Genomic DNA, 7449 nt, shown 5'->3' with positions numbered 1-7449 from the left:
ATGGGTAAATGACCGTCCTCACGTGGGGAAACACACCGCACAGGTGAGCACCTGCTGTGAAACAGACACACACATCAGGTGTACAGGCGAGTGAATGACAGGTTCATGGAGAGGTCATTCAGGACGGGGCGGGAACAGTCACGAGAGCTGCTATTTTGTTTTCCGTAAGTGTGCAGGACAAGGATTCATTTCTTTTTACTGGTGATGTTTTTGTGGGATTTCTGTAGTGAGGAGTGGACAGGCCAGTAAGAGCAAGGGCTCACAGCCCTTCGGGGAGGCCTTGCTTTGCCTGTCCTTGATGAGAGGTCCACCTTGGGCCTCCCCGAGATAGGAGGCTGAGCAGGTGCTGTGTGTCCTGAATGTATGATCTGTTGGGAGTTTCCCTAAGAACTCCCCAGGTCTTTCAGAGAAGGAGCCCCTAATGCAATATGGCAGCAGGGAAATGGCCAGTGGGCAGATAACAAGTGGTTTTGAAAATTCTCTAGTTGGTCCTCCCGTCTTCCGCAGTTGTGGACAGTTCATGATCCCCATGAATCTTAAGCAGGGCGGACATGCGTGCACCGTAGGTGATGACCTGACCTTTACTATGATTGGCCCCAGGAGCTTCCTGATTTAAGACAACCGACTCTCACTTTCTATATAGGACAGCAGCAGCTTGCAGTACAGTGCTTCATCTTTGTCACTGCTATCTGTGTGTGTGCATTTTAATCTCTGACGATGAACCTTGGCTGTCATGACCCAGCTCACAGAGACAGAGCAAAGCCAGAGACAGAGGGAGGCCTCGGCTGCCTGGGACATTTCTGACCTGTGCTCAGATGTGCTGAGTGTCCCCTGACCTGTGGCCTCACTGTCAATCTAGGGGACAAGGCAGAACGCAGGCCCTGCTACAGACTGACTGGGTCCCACCAGCTCCACAAAGAGCCACTGTCTGTCCTGGGAAAGACGTTAGAATCCGAAAGCTGGGTGTCCTCATGTCAGTGTGGGAACCGCACTCCTGCTGAGCCTCTAAGGGAGCATTTGCCAAAGTCCAAACAGGACATTAACACCTTGAGGGTGTCCCAGTGTAGATAAAGACTAGACCAAGGAGGAGCAGGCCAGGGTGGAAGGGACGGTCCCCAAGTGCCCTGAGCACAGCCCTGGTCTCACCTTGATGGAGGCGCAGACCTGAGCTGTGTCAGGGCCTCGGGGATCCCAGGGCAGGAAGGAAGCCCAGGGCCCAGCCTGGTGGAGGGTCAGGGAAGACCCCCCTTTGCTTACCAGGTTCCAGAAGCCCCTGCTGCATGGTAACAGTGAACTCAAGCTCTTGCAAACCTGCGTGGGCTGTGGAGTCCATGTGTGTAATATCCACCAGTGCCGTGTAGGAAGGCACCACAGTGGGGTTCATTTGACATGTTCATAGTGCACACAGCAGTCTGCCCACCTCAATCCCCAGGGCTCCCTCCTCCCCCACCCCCTCCCCTGCCTTCCTTCACTCTACTGCTCGGTCTTCTTTCTACTAAGTTAGTTTTAGTTGGTGCATTTCTGTCACATACCAATTGATACACATCCAGGTCTGTTCACACTGCACACAGCATGACCCGGTCCACTTCCCTCCCCAGGTCCTCCCTGTTGCCCTCCCTCCTTCCTGACCCTTGGTCCCCAACTCTGCTCTACTGATCTCTCTCTATTTTTGTGAGATCTCTTTTTTATCTTTAGCATTTCCAGCAAATGCTGTAATATCATTCTTCTTTATGGCTGAGTAGAACTCCACTGTGTATCAATCGTATTTTCTTTGTTCATGTATCTGTTGACAGGCACCTCGGCTGGTTCCATAATTTGGCTATAAACATTGATGTGGCTGAATCACTACACTATGCTGATTTCAGTTCTATTGGATAAACACCAAGAAGTGGGGTCACTGGGTCATATGTGGCTCTATTCCTAGTCTTTTGAGGAATCTCCATAGTGCTCTCCAAAGTAGTTGTGCTATTTGGCAGTCCCACCAACAAGGTATGCGTGTTCTTTCTCCCCATATTCTTGCCTCTATTCATTGTTATTTGTATTCTTGATGATCAGTGTGATTTTTGCCTGTATCTCCCTGATTGTTAGAGTTGTGGAACCTTTTTTCCTATGATTGTTGGCCACTCACATTTCTTGTTTTGAGAAATGCCTCTTTAGGTCATTTGGCCATTTATTGAGTAGGTTGTTAGTGTTTTAGGTGTTATACTTTTTAGTTCTTTATGTATCCTTGTTATTAATTCCTTATTGGAAGAGAAGCTGGCAAATTCCTTGTCACATTTTGTTTACCAGATCTAGAAGTTTCTGGTGAAGTTTTTGGTTCCTTTAAGCATCAGTCATCAAAGATATTTGAACTTATTCTTGTCCTATTTGTATCCCTAGAATTTCCTTGTCTTGCCTGATTGCTCTGGATACACTCTCAAGAACGATCCTGGATAGGAGTGGTGAGAATGGAGGATGTCATGTCAAACAAGGATGTCATGTTTCTGACTCTGGAGGCAATGCTCAGTATGACGTGGGCTTTCGAGTTCTCACATAGGGATTTCATGATGCTAAGGTGAGTTCCTTCTGTCCCTAGTTTCATCAGAGTTTTGTTTAGTTTTGGTTGGTTGGTTGTTATTTGCAGTGCTGGAGATTCAACCTGGGGCCTACACATGCTAGCCATCGTTAAACCACTGAGCCAGTGAATGTGCTGGATTCTGTCCCCAGGGTTTTCTGCATCTATTGAGATGATCATGTGATTGTTGTCTTTGGTTTTACTTATGTGATGAATTATGTTGGTTGACTGGTGGGTATTGAACCAAGCTTGCATCCTGGGTTGAGTCTAACTTGATCGTCGTATGCAGCCTTTATAAGGGGTTTTGAATATGGTTTGCTATTATTTTATTACAAATTTTTGCATCTATGTTCTTCGTGGAAATTGGTCTACAGTTTTATTTTCTTCGTGTGTCTTTATCTGGTTTTGTGATCGGGCAATATTGGCGTCGTCGACTAAGTTTGCTAGCGCTGCCCCCTTTTCTATTTTACAGAACAATTGGAGGAACTCTGCATTGGTTTTTCTTTGAAGGTCTGGGAGCAGAGAATCCATCTGGTCCTGGGCTTTTCCTTCTGGGAAGGTTTTCTGTTACTCCTTCACATGATATTGGCCTTTTTAGGTTTTCTATAGTCGTCGGTTCCTAGTTGATAGGTCCAATGTGTCTAGCAATATGTCTGTATGTTCTATTTCCTCCAATTTATTAGAATATAAGTTTTCAAAATAATCCTGAATGATCCTCTGGATTTCAGCTGTGTTTGTGCTGATGTGTCCTTGTCTACCTTTGGGCTTGCCCTCTGGTTTTATTGGTCAGTCTGGCAAAGGGTTGGTCAATCACGTTTATCTTTATGAAGACTGACCCTTTGTTTCACAGATACTTTGAACTTGTTTAAGTCTCTATTTCATTATTTTTTTGTTCAGACCTTATTATTTCCTGTCTCATTCTGCTTCTGAGCTCACAGAGCCTTCAGGTTCCACTTGGCTCTCGAGGCGTGTCTCTGTCAGGGTGGGGGTGGACACCAGGACCTCGACACGGGGAGCGGTCACCCAGCCCCACCCAGTGGGACGGCAGCTGGTCTCTGCTCTTCACACTGTATCTGCTGAGGGTTTGCTTGTTGTTGAGGCAGGACTCTTGTGCTGCCCACACTGGCCTCCTGGACTCAAGACATCCCTGGGCTCCTGAGCCTCAGAGAAGCTGGGACCTCAGGAGCCCAAAGCCTCACTAGGCCCCACAGGGCTCTGAAGGGGGAGCTTCTCCCTCTCTGTGCTGTCCACGTCCTCCTCTGAGATAATGGACTGTGGGAGGAGTCGGCCACTGGGCACCAGGAGCAGCAGGTTTGGTGGGAGGTGAAGTGCCCTCCACCCCTGTCACAAGGGCCCCACCCAGGACCATGCCTGTGCCCACGGCCTTCTGCAGAGGGCTCATCCCTCCAGGCTTAGGGAGCCCTCAGCTGAGCAGAGTTGAACTTCCCCGGCATTCATGAAAGACACAGGTAACCCGGCACCATGAAGCACCTGGGGTAGGAAGACCCTCCAGAGCTGACGGAGACAAATGTGCACCCTGGTCTCTGAGCGGTTATCTAACTGAATCTCTCAAAGTCGACACAGTAAGTCAGCAACAAAAACGCAATAATATCATCAGTTAGAAGAGGATGCTTTACTCACTTCAATTATAGTAGGACAAGGAGGAGATGGATGGAAACAGTGAACCCTTAAAAGGTATTACAGGGACCACCCCAGCACAGGGGCCCAGGGCTGTAACTTCAGTGACTCTGGAGGCCAAGGCAGGAGGATGGCAAGTTCAAGGCCACCTGGGGAACTTAGGAACCTCATGACTCAAGGTAAAAACTAAACAGGACTGGACAGGACATAGCTCATGGGACAGGCCTGCAGAGCACCCCCAGGGCCTGGGTCCACCTTCAGGGCAGCAAAGGAATCAGAACAAACAAACAAAAGATATCAAAGGAATGAGAGGACATGAAGGTCAAGAAGGCAGAGTCACTTGAACAGGGACGGGCTCCCAGGTTATGGGAAAGGGAAGGACCTGTGACAGTGAACGCCCAGGAAGCAAAGCAGGTCAAGGACCCCCACCTCTGCTGACCTGGACACCTTGTGGGACACGTCAGGAGCAGGAGCACAGAGCACCCAGGGACCCGTTCATGCTCCATAGGAGCACCCTCATCACCGTGGGCTGAGGCAGGGAATCCATTGATCCCACAGACCAAGAGAGGTGCTGAGACATATTGAAATGTCTCCTTGGACGTAAGTGGCCACATGGAGCCTGCAGTGTGCACACAGGGGCAGGCAGCAGGAGGGGGAGCGGGGCCTTGCAGGGCTGGGGTTGCACCCAGGCCTCCTCTGCAGCTGTCCACCCCCGGCCCTTGCTGGGGAGAGGAGCTGGTCACCTTGCTGTGGGGAGGACACAGCAAACCTGCAGGGTGTGAGGGTCCTGTGACCACATCCTGCTCATTGCTCAGCTCCTGCATCCTGGCCCCAGTGTGGCCCCCATTCAACAACCTTCTGTCCCTGCTGTGCCCTGGAAGGGGAGACAGCAGAGGACATGGTGGAAAGTCCCTGCTGAAGACATTGGGCCTCTAGAGCCCAGGCTGGAGGAAGGAGCCCTGGGAAACTGAGGTCATGCACTGAGGAGCCCAGGGTGACCTGCCACAGCCAACACTAGGGACAGGCAGAGTCCTGGGAGGGCAGAGTCCACATGGGTTACCTCTGTGTGGTTGTCCCACAAGTGCTCCATCTGGAACACAAGATCTAGGGACACATGAGGATCCTCCCAGGCGCAGATTGTGGTTTTGGCAAAACACGAGGGTTTCTCCCAAGAAGGAAAGGTGGGGACAATGCAGGTGACCTGGGATCCTCTGCACTGGGTCCTGTGGTAGCAAAGAAAAAGGACGCTGGACACTGATGCTCCCACTCTCCTCTGAGACCTGCCTGGACACCTCCTTGGCCTCAGCCAGATCTGCAAAAGGCTGAGGTGTTCACGTTCTGGGGTCTCCAGGGTGGGCGGGTCACCTGGTGAGCAGGGAAGCTCCAGTGCTGGAGACAAGGACCCCCTGGGGACCAGGCACTGCCTGAGGGTCTTCACCTGACAGGGAACTGAGGTCAGGGTGCCCCTGCTGCAGTTACAAGGTCTGGCCAGCAGCAAGTGACCTCCAGACCTTGAGCACTATCTGATGAAGAAGAATCTTAAATGGGCTTCAGTTTTGTCTTGTTTTGCTTGATCTGGGGGATGTCACTCTAGGGCTTTCGCTGGTTCCTGGTCTTCGATCAGAATTCACAGGCTCTGACCCTGCACCGTCCACGCCAGCCTCAGGGTGTCCTGGGGGAGCTACTCCAAGGAGGTGGGGCCTCCTCCTGAGCTCCGGAGGGGACCTTTCCCACCAGCTCCCATGAGCCTGTGACCTGGCCCTCGGGCACCTGCAGTGAGTGGTTCCTCACCAGGACTCACCCTCACAGGGCTCCTCACACAGAGACCCCTGGAGCTCAGGGTCGCAGGTGGGAGAGGTCCAGCCCACTCCATGTCCACGCAGTGTCCACAGGGCACCCCGCCAGAGCCACAGCAGTGGAGCTGGCAGGGAGCACAGGTGACAGAGACCTTGAACATGGGAGGGTCAGAGACAGACTGGACTCTAGTCCTGGGGCTGGTGTCCTAGTCAGTGAACTCAGGGAGAATCCACTCCTTGACCAGGACGTGAGGCTGAGACGCCTCCTCCTGCCCCTGAGCTGAGGAGGGCTCACAGATTCAGATGTCCTCCCATAACAGCAGGGTCCAGGAGCAGCCCTGCTCAGCATGTGTCCACCTGAGCCCACTCCTGCTGCCCCTGATCCTCCCCTGCCCCACCCTGGCCGCTCCTGCAGGGAGCATGCTTCAGAGCAAGCTGAGATCATGGCAGCCCACACTGGACCTGTCCCCAAACTCTGTCCACCTACTCTTTGGCTCTCAGAAGGTGCACCTGTGGGGGCTGAGGGGCAGCAGGGGAAACAGTGCTCAGCCACAGGAGGTGGACGACCTTCCTGCTCTGGCCAGGATCTCTTCCTCTTCCCAGGGCAGCAGCAAAGAGCACTTGGACTGTGGGATGGACCTGGGCTAGACATCCACGTCCCTTCCTGGCTCCCTGATTGCACAGATGTGCCCACTGCTCCTGGAGCTGGGGGTGCATCTTGGAATAGAGAGAGTGGCTGGGGGGGTGAGGGCTGGGGACTCGGGATCCAGCACACACTGGAGGCCACTGTGGTCCCCTCACACAGCCACCAGCACAGGTGCTCAGGGGTGAGCTGATGACAGATGCACCAGGTCCTCCATGATGGGCCACCAAGCTGACTCCCTCAGTGGACCTGGGGTAGCTGGTCTCCCTGGCACTGTCCTCTGTGCTAACTGTCACCGGTGTTCCATCAAACCCAGGTCCAAAGGGGCCAGGACGGGGTCATAGAGCGAATGGGGTGCTCTGGGAAATCAGCCCTGAGGCCCTTCAGCTAGTCCAGCTCCCAGAGGGCAGGGTGCAGGCCTCCACCATGCTGGACCTCTGGAGCCTGGCACCCACCTGCCCAGGAGCTGCTCATGTTTCACCTGGTCTAGGAGTGAGCCCCACATTCCCTTCCTGGATCCTCTGAGGACATAATCCTGGGTTGGACTCAGCCTGTGTGGGGCCGACTCAGGAGGGGCCTGGGGCCTGGCCTGGCTGGGCAGCATCAAGGTCAGTCATGAGGGCTTCAGGGTCAGGGGGACCTGAGATCTGTGCTGAGATGTCCCCAAGGGGTGGAATCCCCTCAGCCCTGCCTTGAGGAAACCAGAGACAGGACAGGAGGGGCCGTCCCCATCTGGTGGGTGCACAGCTCTGGGGACCAGGGGCCAGCAGCTGCCCCTGCTTACCACTTCCGTGCTGTCTGACCTGCAGGGCCTGCAC

The 7449-nt window shown here is 53.3% G+C and overlaps 1 pseudogene; it reads left to right on the top strand.

Moving 5' to 3' along the window:
* The window catches only part of LOC113178458 (leukocyte immunoglobulin-like receptor subfamily A member 6), a 51696-nt pseudogene that overhangs the window by 20628 nt on the left and 23619 nt on the right, over nucleotides 1-7449 (top strand).

Source organism: Urocitellus parryii, chromosome 15, assembly GCF_045843805.1.
Source record: "Urocitellus parryii isolate mUroPar1 chromosome 15, mUroPar1.hap1, whole genome shotgun sequence".
Taxonomy (NCBI): Eukaryota; Metazoa; Chordata; class Mammalia; order Rodentia; family Sciuridae; genus Urocitellus; species Urocitellus parryii.
Note: the sequence above shows the minus strand (reverse complement) of the source record. Positions and strands in the feature narration are given on the sequence as shown.